The sequence below is a fragment of the Phalangium opilio genome, unplaced genomic scaffold, assembly GCF_054372755.1.
Source record: "Phalangium opilio isolate 3A_F unplaced genomic scaffold, DU_Popi_V2 ptg000101l_1, whole genome shotgun sequence".
Lineage (NCBI taxonomy): Eukaryota > Metazoa > Arthropoda > Arachnida > Opiliones > Phalangiidae > Phalangium > Phalangium opilio.
In genome coordinates, this window is record NW_028324204.1 from 593,561 (window position 1) to 613,800 (window position 20,240).

Consider the following 20,240-nt stretch of genomic DNA (forward strand, 5'->3'; position numbering starts at 1 on the left):
AATATCTTAGATCTGGCAAATACGATCTTCATTTCATTTAAATATGTTATTAGGCATATATAACGCTATCAGAAACCATCTAGCGTATACCGGGAACGGGTTTTAAAATAAGTCATAAAAGAAATGAAACCTGAGAAAGATCTCGAAAATGACTTAAGTTATTGCATACTATATTCAACTTGGCTTTGAAAGTTGAATATCTTAGATCTGGCAAATACGATCTTCATTTCATTTAAATATGTTATTAGGCATATATAACGCTATCAGAAACCATCTAGCGTATACCGGGAACGGCCATTAAAGTAAGTCATAAAAGAAATGAAACCTGAGAAAGATCTCGAAAATGACTTAAGTTATTGCATACTATATTCAACTTGGCTTTGAAAGTTGAATATCTTAGATCTGGCAAATACGATCTTCATTTCATTTAAATATGTTATTAGGCATATATAACGCTATCAGAAACCATCTAGCGTATACCGGGAACGGGTTTTAAAATAAGTCATAAAAGAAATGAAACCTGAGAAAGATCTCGAAAATGACTTAAGTTATTGCATACTATATTCAACTTGGCTTTGAAAGTTGAATATCTTAGATCTGGCAAATACGATCTTCATTTCATTTAAATATGTTATTAGGCATATATAACGCTATCAGAAACCATCTAGCGTATACCGGGAACGGGTTTTAAAATAAGTCATAAAAGAAATGAAACCTGAGAAAGATCTCGAAAATGACTTAAGTTATTGCATACTATATTCAACTTGGCTTTGAAAGTTGAATATCTTAGATCTGGCAAATACGATCTTCATTTCATTTAAATATGTTATTAGGCATATATAACGCTATCAGAAACCATCTAGCGTATACCGGGAACGGCCATTAAAGTAAGTCATAAAAGAAATGAAACCTGAGAAAGATCTCGAAAATGACTTAAGTTATTGCATACTATATTCAACTTGGCTTTGAAAGTTGAATATCTTAGATCTGGCAAATACGATCTTCATTTCATTTAAATATGTTATTAGGCATATATAACGCTATCAGAAACTATCTAGCGTATACCGGGAACGGGTTTTAAAATAAGTCATAAAAGAAATGAAACCTGAGAAAGATCTCGAAAATGACTTAAGTTATTGCATACTATGTTTAACTTAGCCTCGAAAGTTGAATATCTTAAATCTGGCACATACGATCATCATTTCATTTAAATATGTTATTAGGCGTATATAACGCTATCAGAAACCATCTAGCGTATACCGGGAACGGGTTTTAAAATAAGTCATAAAAGAAATGAAACCTGAGAAAGATCTCGAAAATGACTTAAGTTATTGCATACTATATTCAACTTGGCTTTGAAAGTTGAATATCTTAGATCTGGCAAATACGATCTTCATTTCATTTAAATATGTTATTAGGCATATATAACGCTATCAGAAACCATCTAGCGTATACCGGGAACGGGTTTTAAAATAAGTCATAAAAGAAATGAAACCTGAGAAAGATCTCGAAAATGACTTAAGTTATTTCATACTATATTCAACTTAGCTTTGAAAGTTGAATATCCCTAATCTGGCAAATACGATCTTCATTTCATTTAAATATGTTATTAGGCATATATAACGCTATCAGAAACCATCTAGCGTATACCGGAAATGTCCTTTAAAGTAAGTTATAAAATAAATGAAACCTGAGAAAGATCTCGAAAATGACTTAAATTATTGCATACTATGTTTAACTTAGCCTCGAAAGTTGAATATCTTAAATCTGGCACATACGATCATCATTTCATTTAAATATGTTATTAGGCGTATATAACGCTATCAGAAACCATCTAGCGTATACCGGGAATGTCCTTTAAAGTAAGTTATAAAATAAATGAAACCTGAGAAAGATCTCGAAAATGACTTAAATTATTGCATACTATATTCAACTTAGCTTTGAAAGTTGAATATCTTAGATCTGGCATATACGATCTTCATTTCATTTAAATATGTTATTAGGCATATATAACGCTATCAGAAACCATCTAGCGTATACCGGGAACGTCCTTTAAAGTAAGTTATAAAATAAATGAAACCTGAGAAAGATCTCGAAAATGACTTAAATTATTGCATACTATGTTTAACTTAGCCTCGAAAGTTGAATATCTTAAATCTGGCACATACGATCATCATTTCATTTAAATATGTTATTAGGCGTATATAACGCTATCAGAAACCATCTAGCGTATACCGGGAACGGCCTTTAAAATAAGTCATAAAAGAAATGAAACCTGAGAAAGATCTCGAAAATGACTTAAGTTATTGCATACTATATTCAACTTGGCTTTGAAAGTTGAATATCTTAGATCTGGCAAATACGATCTTCATTTCATTTAAATATGTTATTACGCATATATAACGCTATCAGAAACCATCTAGCGTATACCGGGAACGGCCTTTAAAGTCAGTCATAAAAGAAATGAAACCTGAGAAAGATCTCGAAAATGACTTAAGTTATTGCATACTATATTCAACTTGGCTTTGAAAGTTGAATATATTAGATCTGGCAAATACGATCTTCATTTCATTTAAATATGTTATTAGGCATATATAACGCTATCAGAAACCATCTAGCGTATACCGGGAACGGGTTTTAAAATAAGTCATAAAAGAAATGAAACCTGAGAAAGATCTCGAAAATGACTTAAGTTATTGCATACTATATTCAACTTGGCTTTGAAAGTTGAATATCTTAGATCTGGCAAATACGATCTTCATTTCATTTAAATATGTTATTAGGCATATATAACGCTATCAGAAACCATCTAGCGTATACCGGGAACGGGTTTTAAAATAAGTCATAAAAGAAATGAAACCTGAGAAAGATCTCGAAAATGACTTAAGTTATTTCATACTATATTCAACTTAGCTTTGAAAGTTGAATATCCCTAATCTGGCAAATACGATCTTCATTTCATTTAAATATGTTATTAGGCATATATAACGCTATCAGAAACCATCTAGCGTATACCGGGAATGTCCTTTAAAGTAAGTTATAAAATAAATGAAACCTGAGAAAGATCTCGAAAATGACTTAAATTATTGCATACTATGTTTAACTTAGCCTCGAAAGTTGAATATCTTAAATCTGGCACATACGATCATCATTTCATTTAAATATGTTATTAGGCGTATATAACGCTATCAGAAACCATCTAGCGTATACCGGGAATGTCCTTTAAAGTAAGTTATAAAATAAATGAAACCTGAGAAAGATCTCGAAAATGACTTAAATTATTGCATACTATATTCAACTTAGCTTTGAAAGTTGAATATCTTAGATCTGGCATATACGATCTTCATTTCATTTAAATATGTTATTAGGCATATATAACGCTATCAGAAACCATCTAGCGTATACCGGGAACGTCCTTTAAAGTAAGTTATAAAATAAATGAAACCTGAGAAAGATCTCGAAAATGACTTAAATTATTGCATACTATGTTTAACTTAGCCTCGAAAGTTGAATATCTTAAATCTGGCACATACGATCATCATTTCATTTAAATATGTTATTAGGCGTATATAACGCTATCAGAAACCATCTAGCGTATACCGGGAACGGCCTTTAAAGTAAGTTATAAAATAAATGAAACCTGAGAAAGATCTCGAAAATGACTTAAGTTATTGCATACTATATTCAACTTAGCTTTGAAAGTTGAATATCTTAGATCTGGCATATACGATCTTCATTTCATTTAAATATGTTATTAGGCATATATAACGCTATCAGAAACCATCTAGCGTATACCGGGAACGGCCTTTAAAGTAAGTTATAAAATAAATGAAACCTGAGAAAGATCTCGAAAATTACTTAAGTTATTGCATACTATAATCAAGTTAGCCTTGAAAGTTGAATATCTTAGATCTGGCAAATACGATCTTCATTTCATTTAAATATGTTATTAGGCATATATAACGCTATCAGAAACCATCTAGCGTATACCGGGAACGGGTTTTAAAATAAGTCATAAAAGAAATGAAACCTGAGGAAGATCTCGAAAATGACTTAAGTTATTGCATACTATATTCAACTTGGCTTTGAAAGTTGAATATCTTAGATCTGGCAAATACGATCTTCATTTCATTTAAATATGTTATTAGGCATATATAACGCTATCAGAAACCATATAGCGTATACCGGGAACGGGTTTTAAAATAAGTCATAAAAGAAATGAAACCTGAGAAAGATCTCGAAAATGACTTAAGTTATTGCATACTATATTCAACTTGGCTTTGAAAGTTGAATATCTTAGATCTGGCAAATACGATCTTCATTTCATTTAAATATGTTATTAGGCATATATAACGCTATCAGAAACCATCTAGCGTATACCGGGAACGGCCATTAAAGTAAGTCATAAAAGAAATGAAACCTGAGAAAGATCTCGAAAATGACTTAAGTTATTGCATACTATATTCAACTTGGCTTTGAAAGTTGAATATCTTAGATCTGGCAAATACGATCTTCATTTCATTTAAATATGTTATTAGGCATATATAACGCTATCAGAAACCATCTAGCGTATACCGGGAACGGGTTTTAAAATAAGTCATAAAAGAAATGAAACCTGAGAAAGATCTCGAAAATGACTTAAGTTATTTCATACTATATTCAACTTAGCTTTGAAAGTTGAATATCCCTAATCTGGCAAATACGATCTTCATTTCATTTAAATATGTTATTAGGCATATATAACGCTATCAGAAACCATCTAGCGTATACCGGGAATGTCCTTTAAAGTAAGTTATAAAATAAATGAAACCTGAGAAAGATCTCGAAAATGACTTAAATTATTGCATACTATGTTTAACTTAGCCTCGAAAGCTGAATATCTTAAATCTGGCACATACGATCATCATTTCATTTAAATATGTTATTAGGCGTATATAACGCTATCAGAAACCATCTAGCGTATACCGGGAATGTCCTTTAAAGTAAGTTATAAAATAAATGAAACCTGAGAAAGATCTCGAAAATGACTTAAATTATTGCATACTATATTCAACTTAGCTTTGAAAGTTGAATATCTTAGATCTGGCATATACGATCTTCATTTCATTTAAATATGTTATTAGGCATATATAACGCTATCAGAAACCATCTAGCGTATACCGGGAACGTCCTTTAAAGTAAGTTATAAAATAAATGAAACCTGAGAAAGATCTCGAAAATGACTTAAATTATTGCATACTATGTTTAACTTAGCCTCGAAAGTTGAATATCTTAAATCTGGCACATACGATCATCATTTCATTTAAATATGTTATTAGGCGTATATAACGCTATCAGAAACCATCTAGCGTATACCGGGAACGGCCTTTAAAGTAAGTTATAAAATAAATGAAACCTGAGAAAGATCTCGAAAATGACTTAAGTTATTGCATACTATATTCAACTTAGCTTTGAAAGTTGAATATCTTAGATCTGGCATATACGATCTTCATTTCATTTAAATATGTTATTAGGCATATATAACGCTATCAGAAACCATCTAGCGTATACCGGGAACGGCCTTTAAAGTAACTTATAAAATAAATGAAACCTGAGAAAGATCTCGAAAATTACTTAAGTTATTGCATACTATAATCAAGTTAGCCTTGAAAGTTGAATATCTTAGATCTGGCAAATACGATCTTCATTTCATTTAAATATGTTATTAGGCATATATAACGCTATCAGAAACCATCTAGCGTATACCGGGAACGGGTTTTAAAATAAGTCATAAAAGAAATGAAAACTGAGAAAGATCTCGAAAATGACTTAAGTTATTGCATACTATATTCAACTTGGCTTTGAAAGTTGAATATCTTAGATCTGGCAAATACGATCTTCATTTCATTTAAATATGTTATTAGGCATATATAACGCTATCAGAAACCATCTAGCGTATACCGGGAACGGGTTTTAAAATAAGTCATAAAAGAAATGAAACCTGAGAAAGATCTCGAAAATGACTTAAGTTATTGCATACTATATTCAACTTGGCTTTGAAAGTTGAATATCTTAGATCTGGCAAATACGATCTTCATTTCATTTAAATATGTTATTAGGCATATATAACGCTATCAGAAACCATCTAGCGTATACCGGGAACGGCCATTAAAGTAAGTCATAAAAGAAATGAAACCTGAGAAAGATCTCGAAAATGACTTAAGTTATTGCATACTATATTCAACTTGGCTTTGAAAGTTGAATATCTTAGATCTGGCAAATACGATCTTCATTTCATTTAAATATGTTATTAGGCATATATAACGCTATCAGAAACCATCTAGCGTATACCGGGAACGGGTTTTAAAATAAGTCATAAAAGAAATGAAACCTGAGAAAGATCTCGAAAATGACTTAAGTTATTGCATACTATATTCAACTTGGCTTTGAAAGTTGAATATCTTAGATCTGGCAAATACGATCTTCATTTCAATTAAATATGTTATTAGGCATATATAACGCTATCAGAAACCATCTAGCGTATACCGGGAACGGGTTTTAAAATAAGTCATAAAAGAAATGAAACCTGAGAAAGATCTCGAAAATGACTTAAGTTATTGCATACTATATTCAACTTGGCTTTGAAAGTTGAATATCTTAGATCTGGCAAATACGATCTTCATTTCATTTAAATATGTTATTAGGCATATATAACGCTATCAGAAACCATCTAGCGTATACCGGGAACGGCCTTTAAAGTAAGTCATAAAATAAATGAAACCTGAGAAAGATCTCGAAAATGACTTAAGTTATTGCATACTATATTCAACTTGGCTTTGAAAGTTGAATATCTTAGATCTGGCAAATACGATCTTCATTTCATTTAAATATGTTATTAGGCATATATAACGCTATCAGAAACCATCTAGCGTATACCGGGAACGGGTTTTAAAATAAGTCATAAAAGAAATGAAACCTGAGAAAGATCTCGAAAATGACTTAAGTTATTTCATACTATATTCAACTTAGCTTTGAAAGTTGAATATCTTAGATCTGGCAAATACGATCTTCATTTCATTTAAATATGTTATTAGGCATATATAACGCTATCAGAAACCATCTAGCGTATACCGGGAACGGGTTTTAAAATAAGTCATAAAAGAAATGAAACCTGAGAAAGATCTCGAAAATGACTTAAGTTATTGCATACTATATTCAACTTGGCTTTGAAAGTTGAATATCTTAGATCTGGCAAATACGATCTTCATTTCATTTAAATATGTTATTAGGCATATATAACGCTATCAGAAACCATCTAGCGTATACCGGGAACGGCCTTTAAAGTAAGTCATAAAAGAAATGAAACCTGAGAAAGATCTCGAAAATGACTTAAGTTATTGCATACTATATTCAACTTGGCTTTGAAAGTTGAATATCTTAGATCTGGCAAATACGATCTTCATTTCATTTAAATATGTTATTAGGCATATATAACGCTATCAGAAACCATCTAGCGTATACCGGGAACGGGTTTTAAAATAAGTCATAAAAGAAATGAAACCTGAGAAAGATCTCGAAAATGACTTAAGTTATTTCATACTATATTCAACTTAGCTTTGAAAGTTGAATATCTTAGATCTGGCAAATACGATCTTCATTTCATTTAAATATGTTATTAGGCATATATAACGCTATCAGAAACCATCTAGCGTATACCGGGAACGGCCTTTAAAGTAAGTCATAAAAGAAATGAAACCTGAGAAAGATCTCGAAAATGACTTAAGTTATTGCATACTATATTCAACTTGGCTTTGAAAGTTGAATATCTTAGATCTGGCAAATACGATCTTCATTTCATTTAAATATGTTATTAGGCATATATAACGCTATCAGAAACCATCTAGCGTATACCGGGAACGGGTTTTAAAATAAGTCATAAAAGAAATGAAACCTGAGAAAGATCTCGAAAATGACTTAAGTTATTTCATACTATATTCAACTTAGCTTTGAAAGTTGAATATCTTAGATCTGGCAAATACGATCTTCATTTCATTTAAATATGTTATTAGGCATATATAACGCTATCAGAAACCATCTAGCGTATACCGGGAACGGGTTTTAAAATAAGTCATAAAAGAAATGAAACCTGAGAAAGATCTCGAAAATGACTTAAGTTATTGCATACTATATTCAACTTGGCTTTGAAAGTTGAATATCTTAGATCTGGCAAATACGATCTTCATTTCATTTAAATATGTTATTAGGCATATATAACGCTATCAGAAACCATCTAGCGTATACCGGGAACGGCCTTTAAAGTAAGTCATAAAAGAAATGAAACCTGAGAAAGATCTCGAAAATGACTTAAGTTATTGCATACTATATTCAACTTGGCTTTGAAAGTTGAATATCTTAGATCTGGCAAATACGATCTTCATTTCATTTAAATATGTTATTAGGCATATATAACGCTATCAGAAACCATCTAGCGTATACCGGGAACGGGTTTTAAAATAAGTCATAAAAGAAATGAAACCTGAGAAAGATCTCGAAAATGACTTAAGTTATTTCATACTATATTCAACTTAGCTTTGAAAGTTGAATATCTTAGATCTGGCAAATACGATCTTCATTTCATTTAAATATGTTATTAGGCATATATAACGCTATCAGAAACCATCTAGCGTATACCGGGAACGGGTTTTAAAATAAGTCATAAAAGAAATGAAACCTGAGAAAGATCTCGAAAATGACTTAAGTTATTGCATACTATATTCAACTTGGCTTTGAAAGTTGAATATCTTAGATCTGGCAAATACGATCTTCATTTCATTTAAATATGTTATTAGGCATATATAACGCTATCAGAAACCATCTAGCGTATACCGGGAACGGGTTTTAAAATAAGTCATAAAAGAAATGAAACCTGAGAAAGATCTCGAAAATGACTTAAGTTATTTCATACTATATTCAACTTAGCTTTGAAAGTTGAATATCCCTAATCTGGCAAATACGATCTTCATTTCATTTAAATATGTTATTAGGCATATATAACGCTATCAGAAACCATCTAGCGTATACCGGGAATGTCCTTTAAAGTAAGTTATAAAATAAATGAAACCTGAGAAAGATCTCGAAAATGACTTAAATTATTGCATACTATGTTTAACTTAGCCTCGAAAGTTGAATATCTTAAATCTGGCACATACGATCATCATTTCATTTAAATATGTTATTAGGCGTATATAACGCTATCAGAAACCATCTAGCGTATACCGGGAATGTCCTTTAAAGTAAGTTATAAAATAAATGAAACCTGAGAAAGATCTCGAAAATGACTTAAATTATTGCATACTATATTCAACTTAGCTTTGAAAGTTGAATATCTTAAATCTGGCACATACGATCATCATTTCATTTAAATATGTTATTAGGCGTATATAACGCTATCAGAAACCATCTAGCGTATACCGGGAACGGCCTTTAAAGTAAGTTATAAAATAAATAAAACCTGAGAAAGATCTCGAAAATTACTTAATTTATTGCATACTATAATCAAGTTAGCCTTGAAAGTTGAATATCTTAGATCTGGCAAATACGATCTTCATTTCATTTAAATATGTTATTAGGCATATATAACGCTATCAGAAACCATCTAGCGTATACCGGGAACGGGTTTTAAAATAAGTCATAAAAGAAATGAAACCTGAGAAAGATCTCGAAAATGACTTAAGTTATTTCATACTATATTCAACTTAGCTTTGAAAGTTGAATATCTTAGATCTGGCAAATACGATCTTCATTTCATTTAAATATGTTATTAGGCATATATAACGCTATCAGAAACCATCTAGCGTATACCGGGAACGGCCTTTAAAGTAAGTCATAAAAGAAATGAAACCTGAGAAAGATCTCGAAAATGACTTAAGTTATTGCATACTATATTCAACTTGGCTTTGAAAGTTGAATATCTTAGATCTGGCAAATACGATCTTCATTTCATTTAAATATGTTATTAGGCATATATAACGCTATCAGAAACCATCTAGCGTATACCGGGAACGGGTTTTAAAATAAGTCATAAAAGAAATGAAACCTGAGAAAGATCTCGAAAATGACTTAAGTTATTTCATACTATATTCAACTTAGCTTTGAAAGTTGAATATCTTAGATCTGGCAAATACGATCTTCATTTCATTTAAATATGTTATTAGGCATATATAACGCTATCAGAAACCATCTAGCGTATACCGGGAACGGGTTTTAAAATAAGTCATAAAAGAAATGAAACCTGAGAAAGATCTCGAAAATGACTTAAGTTATTGCATACTATATTCAACTTGGCTTTGAAAGTTGAATATCTTAGATCTGGCAAATACGATCTTCATTTCATTTAAATATGTTATTAGGCATATATAACGCTATCAGAAACCATCTAGCGTATACCGGGAACGGCCTTTAAAGTAAGTCATAAAAGAAATGAAACCTGAGAAAGATCTCGAAAATGACTTAAGTTATTGCATACTATATTCAACTTGGCTTTGAAAGTTGAATATCTTAGATCTGGCAAATACGATCTTCATTTCATTTAAATATGTTATTAGGCATATATAACGCTATCAGAAACCATCTAGCGTATACCGGGAACGGGTTTTAAAATAAGTCATAAAAGAAATGAAACCTGAGAAAGATCTCGAAAATGACTTAAGTTATTTCATACTATATTCAACTTAGCTTTGAAAGTTGAATATCTTAGATCTGGCAAATACGATCTTCATTTCATTTAAATATGTTATTAGGCATATATAACGCTATCAGAAACCATCTAGCGTATACCGGGAACGGGTTTTAAAATAAGTCATAAAAGAAATGAAACCTGAGAAAGATCTCGAAAATGACTTAAGTTATTGCATACTATATTCAACTTGGCTTTGAAAGTTGAATATCTTAGATCTGGCAAATACGATCTTCATTTCATTTAAATATGTTATTAGGCATATATAACGCTATCAGAAACCATCTAGCGTATACCGGGAACGGGTTTTAAAATAAGTCATAAAAGAAATGAAACCTGAGAAAGATCTCGAAAATGACTTAAGTTATTTCATACTATATTCAACTTAGCTTTGAAAGTTGAATATCCCTAATCTGGCAAATACGATCTTCATTTCATTTAAATATGTTATTAGGCATATATAACGCTATCAGAAACCATCTAGCGTATACCGGGAATGTCCTTTAAAGTAAGTTATAAAATAAATGAAACCTGAGAAAGATCTCGAAAATGACTTAAATTATTGCATACTATGTTTAACTTAGCCTCGAAAGTTGAATATCTTAAATCTGGCACATACGATCATCATTTCATTTAAATATGTTATTAGGCGTATATAACGCTATCAGAAACCATCTAGCGTATACCGGGAATGTCCTTTAAAGTAAGTTATAAAATAAATGAAACCTGAGAAAGATCTCGAAAATGACTTAAATTATTGCATACTATATTCAACTTAGCTTTGAAAGTTGAATATCTTAAATCTGGCACATACGATCATCATTTCATTTAAATATGTTATTAGGCGTATATAACGCTATCAGAAACCATCTAGCGTATACCGGGAACGGCCTTTAAAGTAAGTTATAAAATAAATAAAACCTGAGAAAGATCTCGAAAATTACTTAATTTATTGCATACTATAATCAAGTTAGCCTTGAAAGTTGAATATCTTAGATCTGGCAAATACGATCTTCATTTCATTTAAATATGTTATTAGGCATATATAACGCTATCAGAAACCATCTAGCGTATACCGGGAACGGGTTTTAAAATAAGTCATAAAAGAAATGAAACCTGAGAAAGATCTCGAAAATGACTTAAGTTATTTCATACTATATTCAACTTAGCTTTGAAAGTTGAATATCCCTAATCTGGCAAATACGATCTTCATTTCATTTAAATATGTTATTAGGCATATATAACGCTATCAGAAACCATCTAGCGTATACCGGGAATGTCCTTTAAAGTAAGTTATAAAATAAATGAAACCTGAGAAAGATCTCGAAAATGACTTAAATTATTGCATACTATGTTTAACTTAGCTTCGAAAGTTGAATATCTTAAATCTGGCACATACGATCATCATTTCATTTAAATATGTTATTAGGCGTATATAACGCTATCAGAAACCATCTAGCGTATACCGGGAACGGCCTTTAAAGTAAGTTATAAAATAAATGAAACCTGAGAAAGATCTCGAAAATTACTTAAGTTATTGCATACTATAATCAAGTTAGCCTTGAAAGTTGAATATCTTAGATCTGGCAAATACGATCTTCATTTCATTTAAATATGTTATTAGGCATATATAACGCTATCAGAAACCATCTAGCGTATACCGGGAACGGGTTTTAAAATAAGTCATAAAAGAAATGAAAACTGAGAAAGATCTCGAAAATGACTTAAGTTATTGCATACTATATTCAACTTGGCTTTGAAAGTTGAATATCTTAGATCTGGCAAATACGATCTTCATTTCATTTAAATATGTTATTAGGCATATATAACGCTATCAGAAACCATCTAGCGTATACCGGTAACGGCCTTTAAAGTAAGTCATAAAATAAATGAAACCTGAGAAAGATCTCGAAAATGACTTAAGTTATTGCATACTATATTCAACTTGGCTTTGAAAGTTGAATATCTTAGATCTGGCAAATACGATCTTCATTTCATTTAAATATGTTATTAGGCATATATAACGCTATCAGAAACCATCTAGCGTATACCGGGAACGGGTTTTAAAATAAGTCATAAAAGAAATGAAACCTGAGAAAGATCTCGAAAATGACTTAAGTTATTTCATACTATATTCAACTTAGCTTTGAAAGTTGAATATCTTAGATCTGGCAAATACGATCTTCATTTCATTTAAATATGTTATTAGGCATATATAACGCTATCAGAAACCATCTAGCGTATACCGGGAACGGGTTTTAAAATAAGTCATAAAAGAAATGAAACCTGAGAAAGATCTCGAAAATGACTTAAGTTATTGCATACTATATTCAACTTGGCTTTGAAAGTTGAATATCTTAGATCTGGCAAATACGATCTTCATTTCATTTAAATATGTTATTAGGCATATATAACGCTATCAGAAACCATCTAGCGTATACCGGGAACGGCCTTTAAAGTAAGTCATAAAAGAAATGAAACCTGAGAAAGATCTCGAAAATGACTTAAGTTATTGCATACTATATTCAACTTGGCTTTGAAAGTTGAATATCTTAGATCTGGCAAATACGATCTTCATTTCATTTAAATATGTTATTAGGCATATATAACGCTATCAGAAACCATCTAGCGTATACCGGGAACGGGTTTTAAAATAAGTCATAAAAGAAATGAAACCTGAGAAAGATCTCGAAAATGACTTAAGTTATTTCATACTATATTCAACTTAGCTTTGAAAGTTGAATATCTTAGATCTGGCAAATACGATCTTCATTTCATTTAAATATGTTATTAGGCATATATAACGCTATCAGAAACCATCTAGCGTATACCGGGAACGGCCTTTAAAGTAAGTCATAAAAGAAATGAAACCTGAGAAAGATCTCGAAAATGACTTAAGTTATTGCATACTATATTCAACTTGGCTTTGAAAGTTGAATATCTTAGATCTGGCAAATACGATCTTCATTTCATTTAAATATGTTATTAGGCATATATAACGCTATCAGAAACCATCTAGCGTATACCGGGAACGGGTTTTAAAATAAGTCATAAAAGAAATGAAACCTGAGAAAGATCTCGAAAATGACTTAAGTTATTTCATACTATATTCAACTTAGCTTTGAAAGTTGAATATCTTAGATCTGGCAAATACGATCTTCATTTCATTTAAATATGTTATTAGGCATATATAACGCTATCAGAAACCATCTAGCGTATACCGGGAACGGGTTTTAAAATAAGTCATAAAAGAAATGAAACCTGAGAAAGATCTCGAAAATGACTTAAGTTATTGCATACTATATTCAACTTGGCTTTGAAAGTTGAATATCTTAGATCTGGCAAATACGATCTTCATTTCATTTAAATATGTTATTAGGCATATATAACGCTATCAGAAACCATCTAGCGTATACCGGGAACGGCCTTTAAAGTAAGTCATAAAAGAAATGAAACCTGAGAAAGATCTCGAAAATGACTTAAGTTATTGCATACTATATTCAACTTGGCTTTGAAAGTTGAATATCTTAGATCTGGCAAATACGATCTTCATTTCATTTAAATATGTTATTAGGCATATATAACGCTATCAGAAACCATCTAGCGTATACCGGGAACGGGTTTTAAAATAAGTCATAAAAGAAATGAAACCTGAGAAAGATCTCGAAAATGACTTAAGTTATTTCATACTATATTCAACTTAGCTTTGAAAGTTGAATATCTTAGATCTGGCAAATACGATCTTCATTTCATTTAAATATGTTATTAGGCATATATAACGCTATCAGAAACCATCTAGCGTATACCGGGAACGGGTTTTAAAATAAGTCATAAAAGAAATGAAACCTGAGAAAGATCTCGAAAATGACTTAAGTTATTGCATACTATATTCAACTTGGCTTTGAAAGTTGAATATCTTAGATCTGGCAAATACGATCTTCATTTCATTTAAATATGTTATTAGGCATATATAACGCTATCAGAAACCATCTAGCGTATACCGGGAACGGGTTTTAAAATAAGTCATAAAAGAAATGAAACCTGAGAAAGATCTCGAAAATGACTTAAGTTATTTCATACTATATTCAACTTAGCTTTGAAAGTTGAATATCCCTAATCTGGCAAATACGATCTTCATTTCATTTAAATATGTTATTAGGCATATATAACGCTATCAGAAACCATCTAGCGTATACCGGGAATGTCCTTTAAAGTAAGTTATAAAATAAATGAAACCTGAGAAAGATCTCGAAAATGACTTAAATTATTGCATACTATGTTTAACTTAGCCTCGAAAGTTGAATATCTTAAATCTGGCACATACGATCATCATTTCATTTAAATATGTTATTAGGCGTATATAACGCTATCAGAAACCATCTAGCGTATACCGGGAATGTCCTTTAAAGTAAGTTATAAAATAAATGAAACCTGAGAAAGATCTCGAAAATGACTTAAATTATTGCATACTATATTCAACTTAGCTTTGAAAGTTGAATATCTTAAATCTGGCACATACGATCATCATTTCATTTAAATATGTTATTAGGCGTATATAACGCTATCAGAAACCATCTAGCGTATACCGGGAACGGCCTTTAAAGTAAGTTATAAAATAAATAAAACCTGAGAAAGATCTCGAAAATTACTTAATTTATTGCATACTATAATCAAGTTAGCCTTGAAAGTTGAATATCTTAGATCTGGCAAATACGATCTTCATTTCATTTAAATATGTTATTAGGCATATATAACGCTATCAGAAACCATCTAGCGTATACCGGGAACGGGTTTTAAAATAAGTCATAAAAGAAATGAAACCTGAGAAAGATCTCGAAAATGACTTAAGTTATTTCATACTATATTCAACTTAGCTTTGAAAGTTGAATATCTTAGATCTGGCAAATACGATCTTCATTTCATTTAAATATGTTATTAGGCATATATAACGCTATCAGAAACCATCTAGCGTATACCGGGAACGGCCTTTAAAGTAAGTCATAAAAGAAATGAAACCTGAGAAAGATCTCGAAAATGACTTAAGTTATTGCATACTATATTCAACTTGGCTTTGAAAGTTGAATATCTTAGATCTGGCAAATACGATCTTCATTTCATTTAAATATGTTATTAGGCATATATAACGCTATCAGAAACCATCTAGCGTATACCGGGAACGGGTTTTAAAATAAGTCATAAAAGAAATGAAACCTGAGAAAGATCTCGAAAATGACTTAAGTTATTTCATACTATATTCAACTTAGCTTTGAAAGTTGAATATCTTAGATCTGGCAAATACGATCTTCATTTCATTTAAATATGTTATTAGGCATATATAACGCTATCAGAAACCATCTAGCGTATACCGGGAACGGGTTTTAAAATAAGTCATAAAAGAAATGAAACCTGAGAAAGATCTCGAAAATGACTTAAGTTATTGCATACTATATTCAACTTGGCTTTGAAAGTTGAATATCTTAGATCTGGCAAATACGATCTTCATTTCATTTAAATATGTTATTAGGCATATATAACGCTATCAGAAACCATCTAGCGTATACCGGGAACGGCCTTTAAAGTAAGTCATAAAAGAAATGAAACCTGAGAAAGATCTCGAAAATGACTTAAGTTATTGCATACTATATTCAACTTGGCTTTGAAAGTTGAATATCTTAGATCTGGCAAATACGATCTTCATTTCATTTAAATATGTTATTAGGCATATATAACGCTATCAGAAACCATCTAGCGTATACCGGGAACGGGTTTTAAAATAAGTCATAAAAGAAATGAAACCTGAGAAAGATCTCGAAAATGACTTAAGTTATTTCATACTATATTCAACTTAGCTTTGAAAGTTGAATATCTTAGATCTGGCAAATACGATCTTCATTTCATTTAAATATGTTATTAGGCATATATAACGCTATCAGAAACCATCTAGCGTATACCGGGAACGGGTTTTAAAATAAGTCATAAAAGAAATGAAACCTGAGAAAGATCTCGAAAATGACTTAAGTTATTGCATACTATATTCAACTTGGCTTTGAAAGTTGAATATCTTAGATCTGGCAAATACGATCTTCATTTCATTTAAATATGTTATTAGGCATATATAACGCTATCAGAAACCATCTAGCGTATACCGGGAACGGGTTTTAAAATAAGTCATAAAAGAAATGAAACCTGAGAAAGATCTCGAAAATGACTTAAGTTATTTCATACTATATTCAACTTAGCTTTGAAAGTTGAATATCCCTAATCTGGCAAATACGATCTTCATTTCATTTAAATATGTTATTAGGCATATATAACGCTATCAGAAACCATCTAGCGTATACCGGGAATGTCCTTTAAAGTAAGTTATAAAATAAATGAAACCTGAGAAAGATCTCGAAAATGACTTAAATTATTGCATACTATGTTTAACTTAGCCTCGAAAGTTGAATATCTTAAATCTGGCACATACGATCATCATTTCATTTAAATATGTTATTAGGCGTATATAACGCTATCAGAAACCATCTAGCGTATACCGGGAATGTCCTTTAAAGTAAGTTATAAAATAAATGAAACCTGAGAAAGATCTCGAAAATGACTTAAATTATTGCATACTATATTCAACTTAGCTTTGAAAGTTGAATATCTTAAATCTGGCACATACGATCATCATTTCATTTAAATATGTTATTAGGCGTATATAACGCTATCAGAAACCATCTAGCGTATACCGGGAACGGCCTTTAAAGTAAGTTATAAAATAAATAAAACCTGAGAAAGATCTCGAAAATTACTTAATTTATTGCATACTATAATCAAGTTAGCCTTGAAAGTTGAATATCTTAGATCTGGCAAATACGATCTTCATTTCATTTAAATATGTTATTAGGCATATATAACGCTATCAGAAACCATCTAGCGTATACCGGGAACGGGTTTTAAAATAAGTCATAAAAGAAATGAAACCTGAGAAAGATCTCGAAAATGACTTAAGTTATTTCATACTATATTCAACTTAGCTTTGAAAGTTGAATATCCCTAATCTGGCAAATACGATCTTCATTTCATTTAAATATGTTATTAGGCATATATAACGCTATCAGAAACCATCTAGCGTATACCGGGAATGTCCTTTAAAGTAAGTTATAAAATAAATGAAACCTGAGAAAGATCTCGAAAATGACTTAAATTATTGCATACTATGTTTAACTTAGCTTCGAAAGTTGAATATCTTAAATCTGGCACATACGATCATCATTTCATTTAAATATGTTATTAGGCGTATATAACGCTATCAGAAACCATCTAGCGTATACCGGGAACGGCCTTTAAAGTAAGTTATAAAATAAATGAAACCTGAGAAAGATCTCGAAAATTACTTAAGTTATTGCATACTATAATCAAGTTAGCCTTGAAAGTTGAATATCTTAGATCTGGCAAATACGATCTTCATTTCATTTAAATATGTTATTAGGCATATATAACGCTATCAGAAACCATCTAGCGTATACCGGGAACGGGTTTTAAAATAAGTCATAAAAGAAATGAAAACTGAGAAAGATCTCGAAAATGACTTAAGTTATTGCATACTATATTCAACTTGGCTTTGAAAGTTGAATATCTTAGATCTGGCAAATACGATCTTCATTTCATTTAAATATGTTATTAGGCATATATAACGCTATCAGAAACCATCTAGCGTATACCGGAAACGGGTTTTAAAATAAGTCATAAAAGAAATGAAACCTGAGAAAGATCTCGAAAATGACTTAAGTTATTGCATACTATATTCAACTTGGCTTTGAAAGTTGAATATCTTAGATCTGGCACATACGATCATCATTTCATTTAAATATGTTATTAGGCGTATATAACGCTATCAGAAACCATCTAGCGTATACCGGGAACGGGTTTTAAAATAAGTCATAAAAGAAATGAAACCTGAGAAAGATCTCGAAAATGACTTAAGTTATTTCATACTATATTCAACTTAGCTTTGAAAGTTGAATATCCCTAATCTGGCAAATACGATCTTCATTTCATTTAAATATGTTATTAGGCATATATAACGCTATCAGAAACCATCTAGCGTATACCGGGAACGGGTTTTAAAATAAGTCATAAAAGAAATGAAACCTGAGAAAGATCTCGAAAATGACTTAAGTTATTTCATACTATATTCAACTTAGCTTTGAAAGTTGAATATCCCTAATCTGGCAAATACGATCTTCATTTCATTTAAATATGTTATTAGGCATATATAACGCTATCAGAAACCATCTAGCGTATACCGGGAATGTCCTTTAAAGTAAGTTATAAAATAAATGAAACCTGAGAAAGATCTCGAAAATGACTTAAGTTATTGCATACTATATTCAACTTGGCTTTGAAAGTTGAATATCTTAGATCTGGCAAATACGATCTTCATTTCATTTAAATATGTTATTAGGCATATATAACGCTATCAGAAACCATCTAGCGTATACCGGGAACGGGTTTTAAAATAAGTCATAAAAGAAATGAAACCTGAGAAAGATCTCGAAAATGACTTAAGTTATTTCATACTATATTCAACTTAGCTTTGAAAGTTGAATATCCCTAATCTGGCAAATACGATCTTCATTTCATTTAAATATGTTATTAGGCATATATAACGCTATCAGAAACCATCTAGCGTATACCGGGAATGTCCTTTAAAGTAAGTTATAAAATAAATGAAACCTGAGAAAGATCTCGAAAATGACTTAAATTATTGCATACTATGTTTAACTTAGCCTCGAAAGTTGAATATCTTAAATCTGGCACATACGATCATCATTTCATTTAAATATGTTATTAGGCGTATATAACGCTATCAGAAACCATCTAGCGTATACCGGGAATGTCCTTTAAAGTAAGTTATAAAATAAATGAAACCTGAGAAAGATCTCGAAAATGACTTAAATTATTGCATACTATATTCAACTTAGCTTTGAAAGTTGAATATCTTAAATCTGGCACATACGATCATCATTTCATTTAAATATGTTATTAGGCGTATATAACGCTATCAGAAACCATCTAGCGTATACCGGGAACGGCCTTTAAAGTAAGTTATAAAATAAATAAAACCTGAGAAAGATCTCGAAAATTACTTAAGTTATTGCATACTATAATCAAGTTAGCCTTGAAAGTTGAATATCTTAGATCTGGCAAATACGATCTTCATTTCATTTAAATATGTTATTAGGCATATATAACGCTATCAGAAACCATCTAGCGTATACCGGGAACGGGTTTTAAAATAAGTCATAAAAGAAATGAAACCTGAGAAAGATCTCGAAAATGACTTAAGTTATTGCATACTATATTCAACTTGGCTTTGAAAGTTGAATATCTTAGATCTGGCAAATACGATCTTCATTTCATTTAAATATGTTATTACGCATATATAACGCTATCAGAAACCATCTAGCGTATACCGGGAACGGCCTTTAAAGTAAGTCATAAAAGAAATGAAACCTGAGAAAGATCTCGAAAATGACTT